Here is a 13795-nt window from a genome sequence, read left to right as displayed (position 1 = left end):
CTGAGCTAAAGGGTAGAGCTGCCGCTTTCAAGGAGCGGGACTCTAACCCGGACGCTTAAATGAAATCCCGCTATGCCCTCCGACGAACCATCAAACAGGCAAAGAGTCAGTACAGGACTAAGATTGAATCGTATACACCGGCTCTGATGCTCGTCGGATGTGGCAGGGCTTGAAAACTATTACAGACCACAAAGGGAAGCACAGCCGCGAGCTGCCCAGTGACAAAATACTTCCAGACGAGCTAAACCACTTCTTGCTTCGTGTCCACATCACCAACAAACTATCATGGTCCAAACACACCAAGACAGTCGTGAAGAGGGCACGACAAAGCCTATTCCCCCTCAGGAGACTGAAAAGATTTGGCATGGGTCCTCAGATCCTCAAAATATTCTACAGCTGCACCATCGAGAGCATCCTGACTGGTTGCATCACCGCCTGGTATGGCAACTGCTCGGCCTCCGACCGCAAGGCACTACAGAGGGTAGTGCGTACGGCCCAGTACATCACTGGTGCCAAGCTTCCTGCCATCCAGGACCTCTATACCAGGCGGTGTCAGAGGAAGGCCATCAAAATTGTCAAAGACTCCAGCCACCCTAGTCATAGACTGTTCTCTCTGCTACCGCACGGCAAGAGGTACCGGAGTGCCAAGTCTAGGTCCAAAAGACTTCTCAACAGCTTCTACCCCCAAGCCATAAGACTCCTGAACAGCTAATAATGACTACCTGAACTATTTGCACTGCCCCCCCACCCCTCCCACCCCCACCCCATCTTTTTACGCTGCTGCTACTCTGTTAATTATTTATGCATAGTCACTTTAACTCTACCCACATGTACATATTACCTCAACTACCTCAACTAGCTGGTGCCCCCGCACATTGACTCTGCACCGGTACCCCCCTGTATATACAGTGGGGAGAACAAGTATTTGATACACTGCCGATTTTGAAGGTTTTCCTAATTACAAAGCATGTAGAGGTCTGTAATTTTTATCATAGGTACACATCAACTGTGAGAGACGGAATCTAAAACAAAGATCCAGAAAATCACATTGTATGATTTTTAAGTAATTAATTTGCATTTTATTGCATGACATAAGTATTTGATCACCTACCAACCAGTAAGAATTCCGGCTCTCACAGACCTGTTAGTTTTTCTTTAAGAAGCCATCCTGTTCTCCACTCATTACCTGTATTAACTGCATCTGTTTGAACTCGTTACCTGTATAAAAGACACCTGTCCATACACTCAATCAAACAGACTCCAACCTCTCCACAATGGCCAAGACCAGAGAGCTGTGTAAGGACATCAGGGATAAAATTGTAGACCTGCACAAGGCTGGGATGGGCTACAGGACAATAGGCAAGCAGCTTGGTGAGAAGGCAACAACTGTTGGCGCAATTATTAGAAAATGGAAGAAGTTCAAGATGACGGTCAATCACCTTCGGTCTGGGGCTCCATGAACATCTCATGTCGTGGGGCATCAATGATCATGAGGAAGGTGAGGGATCAGCCCAGAACTACACGGCAGGACCTGGTCAATGACCTGAAGAGAGCTGGGACCACAGTCTCAAAGAAAACCATTAGTAACACACTACACCGTCATGGATTAAAATCCTGCAGCGCACGCAAGGTCCCCCTGCTCAAGCCAGCGCATGTCCAGGCCCGTCTGAAGATTGCCAATGACCATCTGGATGATCCAGAGGAGGAATGGGAGAAGGTCATGTGGTCTGATGAGACAAAAATAGAGCTTTTGGTCTAAACTCCACTCGCCGTGTTTGGATGAAGAAGAAGGATGAGTACAACCCCAAGAACACCATCCCAACCGTGAAGCATGGAGGTGGAAACATCATTCTTTGGGGATGCTTTTCTGAAAAGGGGACAGGACGACTGCACCGTATTGAGGGGAGGATGGATGGGGCCATGTATCGTGAGATCTTGGCCAACAACCTCCTTCCCTCAGTAAGAGCATTGAAGATGGGTCATGGCTGGGTCTTCCAGCATGACAACGATCCGAAACACACAGCCAGGGCAACTAAGGAGTGGCTCCGTAAGAAGCATCTCAAGGTCCTGGAGTGGCCTAGCCAGTCTCCAGACCTGAACCCAATAGAAAATCTTTGGAGGGAGCTGAAAGTCCGTATTGCCCAGCGACAGCCCCGAAACCTGAAGGATCTGGAGAAGGTCTGTATGGAGGAGTGGGCCAAAATCCCTGCTGCAGTGTGTGCAAACCTGGTCAAGACCTACAGGAAACATACAGTGGGGAAAAAAAGTATTTAGTCAGCCACCAATTGTGCAAGTTCTCCCACTTAAAAAGATGAGAGAGGCCTGTAATTTTCATCATAGGTACATGTCAACTATGACAGACAAGATGAGAAAAAAAAATCCAGAAAATAACATTGTAGGATTTTTTATGAATTTATTTGCAAATTATGGTGGAAAATAAGTATTTGGTCAATAACAAAAGTTTCTCAATACTTTGTTATATACCCCTTGTTGGCAATGACACAGGTCAAATGTTTTTCTCCATGCAGATCTCCATGCAGATCTCCTCTAGAGCAGTGATGTTTTGGGGCTGTCGCTGGGCAACACGGACTTTCAACTCAATCCAAAGATTTTCTATGGGGTTGAGATCTGGAGACTGGCTAGGCCACTCCAGGACCTTGAAATGCTTCTTACGAAGCCACTCCTTCGTTGCCCGGGAGGTGTGTTTGGGATCATTGTCATGCTAAAAGACCCAGCCACGTTTCATCTTCAATGCCCTTGCTGATGGAAGGAGGTTTTCACTCAAAATCTCACGATACATGGCCCCATTCATTCTTTCCTTTACACGGATCAGTCGTCCTGGTCCCTTTGCAGAAAAACAGCCCCAAAGCATGAAGTTTCCAACCCCATGCTTCACAGTAGGTATGGTGTTCTTTGGATGCAACTCAGCATTCTTTGTCCTCCAAACACGATGAGTTGAGTTTTTACCAAAAAGTTATATTTTGGTTTCATCTGACCATATGACATTCTCCCAATCCTCTTCTGGATCATCCAAATGCACTCTAGCAAACTTCAGACGGGCCTGGACATGTACTGGCTTAAGCAGGGGGACACGTCTGGCAATGCAGGATTTGAGTTCCTGGCGGCGTAGTGTGTTACTGATGGTAGGCTTTGTTACTTTGGTCCCAGCTCTCTGCAGGTCATTCACTAGGTCCCCCCGTGTGGTTCTGGGATTTTTGCTCTCCGTTCTTGTGATCATTTTGACCCCACGGGGTGAGATCTTGCGTGGAGCCCCAGATCGAGGGAGATTATCAGTGGTCTTGTATGTCTTCCATTTCCTAATAATTGCTCCCACAGTTGATATTCTTCAAACCAAGCTGCTTACCTATTGCAGATTCAGTCTTCCCAGCCTGGTGCAGGTCTACAATTTTGTTTCTGGTGTCCTTTGACAGCTCTTTGGTCTTGACCATAGTGGAGTTTGGAGTGTGACTGTTTGAGGTTGTGGACAGGTGTCTTTTATACTGATAACAAGTTCAAACAGGTGCCATTAATACAGGTAACGAGTGGAGGACAGAGGAGCCTCTTAAAGAAGAAGTTACAGGTCTGTGAGAGCCAGAAATCTTGCTTGTTTGTAGGTGACCAAATACTTATTTTCCACCATAATTTGCAAATAAATTCATAAAAAATCCTACAATGTGATTTTCTGGATTTTTTTTTCTCAATTTGTCTGTCATAGTTGACGTGTACCTATGATGAAAATGACAGGCCTCTCTCATCTTTTTAAGTGGGAGAACTTGCACAATTGGTGGCTGACTAAATACTTTTTTTCCCCACTGTATGATCTCTGTAATTGCAAACAAAGGTTTCTGTACCAAATATTAAGTTCTGCTTTTCTGATGTATCAAATACTTATGTCATGCAATAAAATGCAAATGATTTACTTAAAAATCATACAATGTGATTTTCTGGATTTTTGTTTTAGATTCCGTCTCTCACAGTTGAAGTGTACCTATGATAAAAATGACAGACCTCTACATGCTTTGTAAGTAGGAAAACCTGCAAAATCGGCAGTGTATCAAATACACTGTATAGGCTCTCTACTGTTATTTTATTTTACTTCTGCTCTTTTTTTCTGAACACTTTTTTGTTGTTGTTTTATTTTACTTATTTCATTAAAAAATAAATGCATTGTTGGTTAAGGGCTGTAAGTAAGCATTTCACTGTAATGTCTACACTTGTTGTATTCGGCGCATGTGGCCAATAAAATTTGATTTGATTTGAATATATTTTATATTTGAGATTCTTCAATTAGCCACCCTTTGCCTTGATGACAGCTTTGCACACTCTTGGCATTCTCGCAACCAGCTTCACCTGGAATGCTTTTCCAAAAGTCTTGAAGGAGTTCCCACATATGCTGAGCACTTGTTGGCTGCTTTTCCTTCACTCTGCCTTCTGACTCATCCCGAACCATCTCAATTGGTTTTAGGTCGGGGGATTGTGGAGGCCAGGTCATCTGATGCAGCACCTCATCACTCTCCTTCTTGGTAAAATAGCCCTTACACAGCCTGGAGTAGTGTTGGGTCATTGTCCTGTTGAAAAACAAATGATAGTCCCACTAAGCCCAAACCAGATTGGATGGCGTATCGCTGCAGAATGCTGTGGTAGCCATGCTAGTTAAGTGTGCCTTGAATTCTAAATAAATCACAGACAGTGTCAACTATACAAGCGGAGATCATACGTTCATCCACATCGCGTCTCACAAAGACCCGGCGGTTGCAACCAAAAATCTCAAATTTCCATCGGTCTAATGTCTATTGCTCGTGTTTCTTGGCCCAAGCAGGTCTCTTCTTATTATTGGTGTCCTTTAGTAGTGGTTTCTTTGCAGCAATTCGACCTTGAAGGCCTGATTCACACAGTCCCCTCTGAACAGTTGATGTTGAGATGTGTCTGTGACTTGAACTCTGTGAAGCATTTATTTGGGCTGCAATTTCTGAGGCTGGTAACTCTAATGAACTTATCCTCTGCAGCAGAGGTAACTCTGGGTCTTCCATTCCTGTGGTGGTCCTCATGAGAGCCAGTTTCATCATAGTGCTTGATGGTTTTTGCGACTGCGCTTGAAGAAACTTTCAAAGTTCTTGAAATGTTCCGTATTGACTGACCTTCATGTCTTAAAGTATTTATGGACTGTCATTTCCCTTTGCTTATTTGAGCTGTTCTTGCCATAATGTGGACTTGGTCTTTTACCAAATAGGGCTATCTTCTGTATACCCCCCTCTACCTTGTCACAACACAGCTGATTGGCTCAAATGCATTAAGAAGGAAAGAAATTCCACAAATTAACTTTTAAGAAGGCACACCTGTTAATTGAAATGCATTCCAGGTGACTACCTCATGAAGCTGGTTGAGAGAATGCCAAGAGTGTGCAAAGCTGTCATCAAGGCAAAGGCTGGCTAGTTGAAGAATGTATATATGTAATATATTTTGATTTGTTTAACCGTTTTTTGGTTACTACATGATTCCATATGTGTTATTTCATAGTTTTGATGTCTTCACTATTATTCTACAATGTAAAAAATTGTAAAACTAAAGAAAAACCCTTGAATCAGTAGGTGTGTCCAATCTTTTGACTGGAAGTGTATGTATCGGCTATCTTTATGTTGCTGAGGTCTTTCATAGAGGCCCATTATTTTCTACAGCAGTATAATAACCTAAACGTACTCAGGAAGTGTGACATTATTTCCAATGGCCATACACCAAAAACCAGAGTGACAACAGATCAGGCCTGGGATCAATTCAGGAAGTGTTTTTAATTTAAAAATCTAAAATGGAAAAACCTGTGAAATAAATAGCTTCTACTCCTCAGTTTATTGATAAATCATTGAAAATAGATGTCGTTTTTTTACATTTGAAATGGTTATTTAAGTTTACTTCCTGAATTGCCTTCAATTGGAATTGACCCTAGCCCTGCTAGAGATAACCCAATATATGGTTTTATATGACTCTCTCTACCAGACTATGCACAATCTATTTTTCTCTCTTTGTTCCCTGCCTCCATCCCTCCCTTTCCCTAGTCTTTCTCACCCTCATTATAATGATGTGTGCAGTGTCTCAAAACTTATCAGCCAAGTTTATATTTCCTACTACTGACTAAAGGAGTGGGGGAATCCTAACCTAATTCAAGAAAACGGGCAAACCACTGGTACCCAAGGTTAATGAAATGGGTATTGCATCACCTAGGAGGGCCTTCTCTTCTTCCTGGGGTGCTTTGTGATTGTCAGATACAGCTAACTTAATACTATTTAAAATGTGGATACTGTATACCTATAGACCTATCAAAAACAAATTCCCACTGAAAGTTCTGATGAATTGTAGCGTATATTGTAGGCTAGTGATTACCCTGAAAAATGATTCGACATTAACCATGTTGATCCTCACTCACTCTGTGGTGTGTAGCCTACAGTGGTCTACAATGTATTCAGGTCTGCCCATGTATGCAATGGCCACTAGGTGGCAAAGCAACCATATGGGAATTAATGTAAATCTACAAACCGGGAAGAAACGATTCAACATAGACCTAGATTTGATTGAATTTGAATAAATGCTTTTGACCAATGCAATATCAATATCTCTTCTAAATTGTCGAGATGCAGTATATATTTTAATATGGATTATCTGTTCAGATTCTGAGTCAAATTATCCTAGAAATAGGCTATGGGTTTAATGGACGGTTGAATATGCTGGCCTACGCATTAGTTTATGTCGGCTAGTCCTATCCCATGTTTGGGTGGCCACACATTAGTTGGTCGTTACATTAGGCTATGTTATAGAATACCTTTTTTTCACTGCTTGCAAATGTCAAGTCACCTTGTCCGACGGGGCTGATGTCATTAGGCTTACACGTAAACCTCACAATGAGACAAGGCTACGATTTTTAAATGCAATGTAGAACTGTGGCTATACGTGTGCCTATGTGCATGCTTTTGGCATGTGTGTTTCTGTGCATGTTTGTTAGTGCTGATGCGTGCATACAGTGCCTTTGTGTAAATAAATCCGGTTGTGGCCTACTTCCGTGTATTCAATAGAATAAATTGAATTTGTTTGAGCTTACTGTATATTTCGTGTATAATATTATTCTGAAGCGTTGGCGTAGCGCAGGCCTACTAAAAGAAAGGGCAGCTCCTCTCCGCGGCTGGCTGGTTTCAGCACCAGTAGATGTGGACAGCGCCTTCAGAGCGGGCCGTGAATAAGCAAGGCCTCTGCCTGAACCAAAGGTCATCATTCATTGACACTCGACCACAGCGCACATTCACAACATCCTCCCACCTATTTTAACATGTTTAAGCTGCATACGTTTAAGATGGATATGTTTAAACGTATCATGTTGCATATCAACCGTTTACATGCCTTTGAAATTACTTCCGTTTTCAAAAATGTAAGACATGAGCTGATAATATTGGGTGCACTTTCTTTATTCTGATAAAAGAAAACAATACGAAATAGAGGGGAATTTACAGACAACAATTGCAGACACAAACATTTTCCCCAACCCTTTAGCGTGTTGTTTAAGTGAAAGCTGTGTGCGCTCCCGCCGACGATATCAGGCTCCGCTCTTGGCATTCACCGCGTGCCTTAATTGTAAGATATTAAATCAAGGTCCGCTGTGAACACGGAGAGCCAGAACCAGAACCTCAGATCACTCTGTGTGTGTGTGTGTGTGTGTGTGTGTGTGTGTGTGTGTGTGTGTGTGTGTGAGAGAGAGAGAGAGAGAGAGAGAGAGCTACATTTTGCCGTTGAAATCGGAGTTGATCATTTCGACCCATACTATTCCTTTCCATTTCAATGTACCCACCCGTTCCATCAGACCTTCAGTGTACCCACCCGTTCCATCAGACCTTCAGTGTACCCACCCGTTCCATCAGACCTTCAGTGTACCCACCCGTTCCATCAGACCTTCAGTGCGAATAGTTATGTGGATATACATCTTGTCAATGCCGATGTCGTTGTTCTTTGAAGTTGGACTCCCGAAACAGCCAATCATTCTGTAATGGTAGGCAAAGCTGCTGATAAATGTATATACATTACCCCACCGTGAAACTTTAATGTAATTTGGCAAAATTAGAAAATTAAACACTTAAATATTTGCAATAGGCTGGGCCTATTGAAGGCCGGCGGCCATTGAGCTTGGTGCGTAATGGGTTAAAGTCGTCATTAGCACTGTTTTTTGGTGACTAGATTCAAAATTATGGTTAGTCCGAATTCATCTCGGGAGGCAAAAAAAGGGGGACGGGACGTTTTATCTTCTCGTCAAAAAAGCTTCGGACAGGTGTAGACTTCAACCACGTCGTATTCCTCCATCAAATATCTACCAAAAAAAGAAGAAAACACAAAATGCGTCACAAACCTCCTTAGAAAGTAAATACTGCAATCCTGTACAGGAAAGAGAGAAAAACCTACAAACAGAGGAACATTTGTCATCTTATTTTTTAAAATAATCTTACAGAGATCCATACAATTCGCTGTCTGTGTAGAGAAATTGGATGGCCCTTTACAAGAGAACGCATAGCACCGCACAAGTCTACTCGCAGGTCAAGTTTTAAAAAAAGAGAGATGCCGCAAACCGCGAGTGGGGTAATTGGAAAGCCTGCTTCCCTCCCCGTATACTATATTCCATCAACGCACCGTGGAACCACCGAAGGCAAAGGTATATAGGCTCCTCTCCTCACAAATCCATCTGGGACCGAGGTCGAGCTGAGCTGAGCTGTACATGTCCCGTTTCCAACACTGCTAAATGTGACTGATCTCCCTCCGCCCGGTCTTTTCCACTCGCTAGCTAACTTCAGGATTAATGGCGTTCTAGCCAAACAAATAAGGCATCTGCCTTGAGCGCGAGAGGATTGCATGGGGGGCGGTGACGTCACTAGGCAAACAGATGTTCTCTCTGCCTCTCTCTCCCTCTCTCTCTCTCTCTCTCTATAGCCAACGTCCCCGATCAGCTTCCTGTGCCCTTGAAACTAAGGAAAAATCACTTCAATCCCAGTTTAAACCTATAATCTCCCTGTTTCTTAGCTATTGCAATTAGGCTACACGACGCACCTCGTTAAGATTGTATGGTGATGGACATAATGGGAATAGAAAGAGGATTTTGTTTTGGCATTTCAGTGCACAGGGATCTGGATGAGTAGATTGATAATATCACAACATTTGTTATTGATTTAGCCTAAATTATATGTTTGACATTGACTGGCAATATAATAATTTTTTTCAGTTATACAATGTTGTTATACTATTCTAAAAATGAACACACACACACACACGCACACATCCACATCCACACACACACACACACACACACACACACACATACACGCACACATTCCGATTCCGAGTTAAGCAGAGAGGGAGAGGTATTTTCTTTTTTTACGTTTTGACGAATTGTTTAATATGTGAGAGCCATTTACAACAATTTCGTTTAACAATTTGTTTAAGTCCAATGCTGGAGCCTATTTGCTGTTGGTGGTTTTGAAACAGGTGCAAAGGGAACGGATGGAACGGACGTGTCGGTTCATGCCATTGCATGCACCTTGCAAACTATTTAACATTTTCTCTTGAAAGCAAGAGAATGTGTGCATTAATTTAATGAATTGTGCACGGTAGGCCTATCCATGTGCATAGCATATCAAAGGCATAGTGTTTATAGCGCATGATAAACGCGTTTGAAACTGCATGCCAATAGGCTATTAGATGTAATCTCTGGTTGTGTTGAATTCAGTCTTTATATTCATCAATTTACCTCATGAACCAGTGCAACGTATACTGAAATTTCAATGATTAATTATTGAGTCAAGGTTACTATACTACTATTACCTCCACCACTACTATTACGAGTAGTCTATCTACTACAGCAAGTAGGCTACTGCTACAACAGTGATGCCAAGCGGTCCACTAGACTTTGGGGGCTATTTCTGCCTTTACACATATTATATTCATTCATAAACATAAGCTTGGATGCAGTGTGGATCCTGAAGGCTACCGAATACGATTATTGAACTGCATCACCCAACAAAGGGAAACGCCATTTTAGATGGGATGGGGGGGGGGGGGAATCCCCCCTCTCATATGAAAAATCTAAACGATGTTGTCCTTTATGAACCGATATTTGACCCAATGTGTGCGGACCTATTGTCTTCAAGCGCTGAGCGACGAACAAATAAACAAGTGCATAATGACCATGCATCCATGCCACTGTTGTTATCTATTATGTAACTGTATTCATATGTGCCCACTTGCACTGTAATGTTTTCGGTATAGAGATTCTCCTGGCTCTTTGTCAGCCTTCTTCATATCCATGATTACTAGAGGTATTTTTTTACGCCCGCAATAACAATGGCAAGTGCAACGTGGGAAGGAATGTCCGTTATCTTTAGCACCTATGCTTAGAGCGAACCATGCCAACACCATGACACCATATAGGCCTAGTGCATTGTCAGTTTTTATGTTACACAGTGACCAGACTTAAAAAGCACATTTATTTTCATCTAATTTATGATATAAGAGACAGACCCAGTCGAAACATGGATGCCCCATACTCACCATCTCTCGCACGCCATATGGTCCATCTCATAGTCTTGTCGTGTATCCATTCGTTTGTGTTGTCTTTCACGTCACTGTATGGTGTAATTATTTGTTATCTTAGCGAGCGGCTTGTATTCCCGGTTATTTCGGAGTAGCGATGGACAATCGGACGACTCTGGCAGGCGAGTAGCGGATACCAGTATGAGCAATGCTCTAGCTTCTGCAAAGCATGGCTGCGTTTTTTCATTTTTTTCAAAAGGGCAGGTCGTTCTGTGCATTACAATGAGATAAATCTCTCTTTCCCTCTTCCCCCTCTCTCTCTTTCTCTCTCGATCTCTCTCGTTCTCTTTCTCTCTCTATCTCTCTCGCTCTCTCTCTCTCGCACACACACACGCACGCACGCACTCACTCACACAAGCACACACACACACTGTTTGAAATATCACGTTTCAATATAACATGAAAGGATTTTGTTAAGTTTGTCATCTGCCCATGTTGTTCGTCGTGTTTGTACCTTTCAGGATGGTAAATATAGCCTAGCAGTGCACTAAATCATAACGGACTAGATATGTGGCATCAACGATAATCTGAACCTAGATTAGGAGTGTGCGTAATAACTGTACACCATTGAATCGTCGTCTCCGTGTGCTGGGCGCAATTTGTCATGTTTAATACTGTTTGTCCTTAGAGCTCCATTAGTACGTTATAGTTATGCCTCTGGACCGCAGCTCAATCTTACTGCATTTGTTCCTGTGAGATGGTGAGCCCTCAGACCGCACGTGATTCATTGGCCATATATAAATGTAATTTTATTTCATGACCTTAAAATAAGTTCAAATTCATATTTACAACTCCTAACGATTGTAGATGTTTAAGCATACCTTGACCCAGTTTATTGTAATGCACTTAACCTATACTTGAAGGTCTTCTAGGTAGCCTATTTTAAATAAAGGTACGTAGCCTATTTTAAATAAAGGGGGGCCTTATTCACGCAAGTGCATTTATTTACATACATACCATTCTTTATATATTTCTAAAACACTATAATGTTGTATAGGCCTGCATTTGCTGTGGATAAGCCATTCTTAGCACCATGTTACAAGCATAGATGTCATGGATATTTTGGCGCATGTAACTCTCCAGTGCAGAGTTAGGCTAACTGCTGCAGCTTTCCTAATTAGGTCAGAGGAGATAAGGTGGATGCAGCACTTACAGTACCATCTAATATGGCAATAGGATATTTCTGCTTCATAACACACCAGGTTGTTTAAAATGTCAAATATTGTAGACCCAAGGCCAGTAAAATGTGAGGGTACATTGGCGACTATACTTCTCCAAACGCGTCATCGGTCAATGTCTGACTTGATATGAAAAACGCAGAGACATTAATCCACTAGGCCTATACCGTGCGAGCTATTCAATATCGAATTAATAATTAATTGAAGTACGTGCCACCCATGTGTTCTGTGCTACTGGTTTGTATTCCCTTCAGTTCCTGCCGAGGTCGACTCAGGGGCAAAATATCCAGTCGAAACACATCACAGTATGGATCCCCACACAGGGCCCCATGGAAAGATGATGTCACTCTAGCCTGTCTAAACTCACTAACCCCATAGGCTCAATGAAATGACCCGCGTACACAGGGAATCAAACACACACACATGCAAGGTGTTACATACAAATATATTTCACTTGACTTGATTTTAGCATCTGATATGTCGCTATAGCATGCGTGTCCTCCACTTGCTCTGAATACAGAAGCTGCTGCTTGTTCGAAATGCACCAGCCTTTAAGCAAAACACACCCTCTATTTCTCTGCTTCTTCTCCCTCGGCTCTCCCTCTGTTCTCTTGACGCCGTGGAGGCTGCAGGCCTTCTCTCCATCCATAGGACCTTTACCTCCCAGCCTGCCCTCTATATAATTGTACTATAGGCTACTACTACACTCCATTACAACGGGCCTTTAAACACACGATTGCTTTGAGAATTGAATTCTTGTTTGATGATGCCACATTAGCGGATAATGCATGCTGCTGCAAATATTAATACCATATCTGGAAGAGGCATGGAATATAATTTATTTGTTTCTACAGTTTTAGTATTGATGAATCCATATGTGAAAACACATTACTGTAGCAGCAATGGTATAGTGCAACACATAGGTTATTTAAAGCTAAATGGACAAGGCCATTCAGGCCAAGCTACATAAGGCTACATATCTGGATAGCTACAACTTTAGAAGGACATTTTAAAGCGCTTATTTTCTCTGTGAGGGGGTAGAAAGGGAAAAAAGCTATTGTTCCCCCTGAAACAATGGAAGCTGCGGGCGACATGCAGCGGTGCGAGCATTGAATGGCGAGGCTCCGGGATGTGCGCGGGTCATTGCCCGGGGTCCCCCTCCCAAAGCCCCTTTCCCAGCGCGTCACAATGAGCCTGCGCGAGGTCGGGGCTCCGTGGGGTCACAGGCCATCCCCTATTGTCCCGCACTTCAAAACAGATAAACATTTATTAATCAATGGCCGACGGAGGGTCCCCTGTTTCACAGAGAAAACAAAATCTAGAGGGGAGAGAGAGTTGGGGGGAGGGGGGGGGGATGACTACTTCCTGCAGATGCAAATTCCACCATTAGTTAGGCCAGAGGTGGGACTTGTAAAAGTTTGAAATGTTGCCCAAGTCCAACAGTCGGTGTAGAGAAATGTCTGCAGACTGGTCTGGCTATTAATCGGAGGATGGTGATATTGCCAATGCACGGTCTCTCAAGTAAGACTGAATTTTGACCTTTAGGTTATTTTTTATTTTTTTTACATTTCGTTCAATTTTAGATTGGATTGCGTTGTGAAGAATAGCCTTGGCCAAATCGGTGTGAGGCTGTGGTGCTCGGTTTAACTATTTGCTAAGGGTCAATGTTTGTGTAGCCTAGCCTAGATATCAAATGGGCCATAAGAGAAAGTGGTGCTTTTCATTGTGGCATTACCATGACTCACACGTCATTCTTCTTCTCAAATTCTACGGGATTGTTTACAAAATATTCGAAAATATTACTTGAAAAACATTGGTGTAGGTTGTGTATAACAAGTCATATGCAGCTGAAATTGGGCGCTACATATTCTGAGTGACACAAAAAGGAGCAATAGTAGCCTATGCCAGTTTAGTAATTTACAATTATTCGTTAAACATAAAAACAATAACATGAAGGGCTGAATTAAATCAAAGTCAAGTGGTTTGTCAGGCTATTGGTCATTAAA

General features: G+C 42.6%; 1 long non-coding RNA gene across 1 annotated transcript; it reads right to left on the bottom strand.

The window, feature by feature from the left end:
- Positions 1–7430: 7430 nt before the first annotated feature.
- LOC121549623 lies at positions 7431–10789 on the bottom strand. The gene is made up of 2 exons (XR_005996846.2): positions 10570–10789; positions 7431–8341 (listed from the first exon to the last, which is right to left on the bottom strand). It is a non-coding gene; the product is annotated as an uncharacterized LOC121549623 (long non-coding RNA).
- Positions 10790–13795: the final 3006 nt, after the last annotated feature.

The sequence above is a fragment of the Coregonus clupeaformis genome, chromosome 34 (genome assembly GCF_020615455.1).
Source record: "Coregonus clupeaformis isolate EN_2021a chromosome 34, ASM2061545v1, whole genome shotgun sequence".
In the NCBI taxonomy this organism is placed as follows: domain Eukaryota; kingdom Metazoa; phylum Chordata; class Actinopteri; order Salmoniformes; family Salmonidae; genus Coregonus; species Coregonus clupeaformis.
This window is presented reverse-complemented; position numbering and strand designations above follow the sequence as displayed.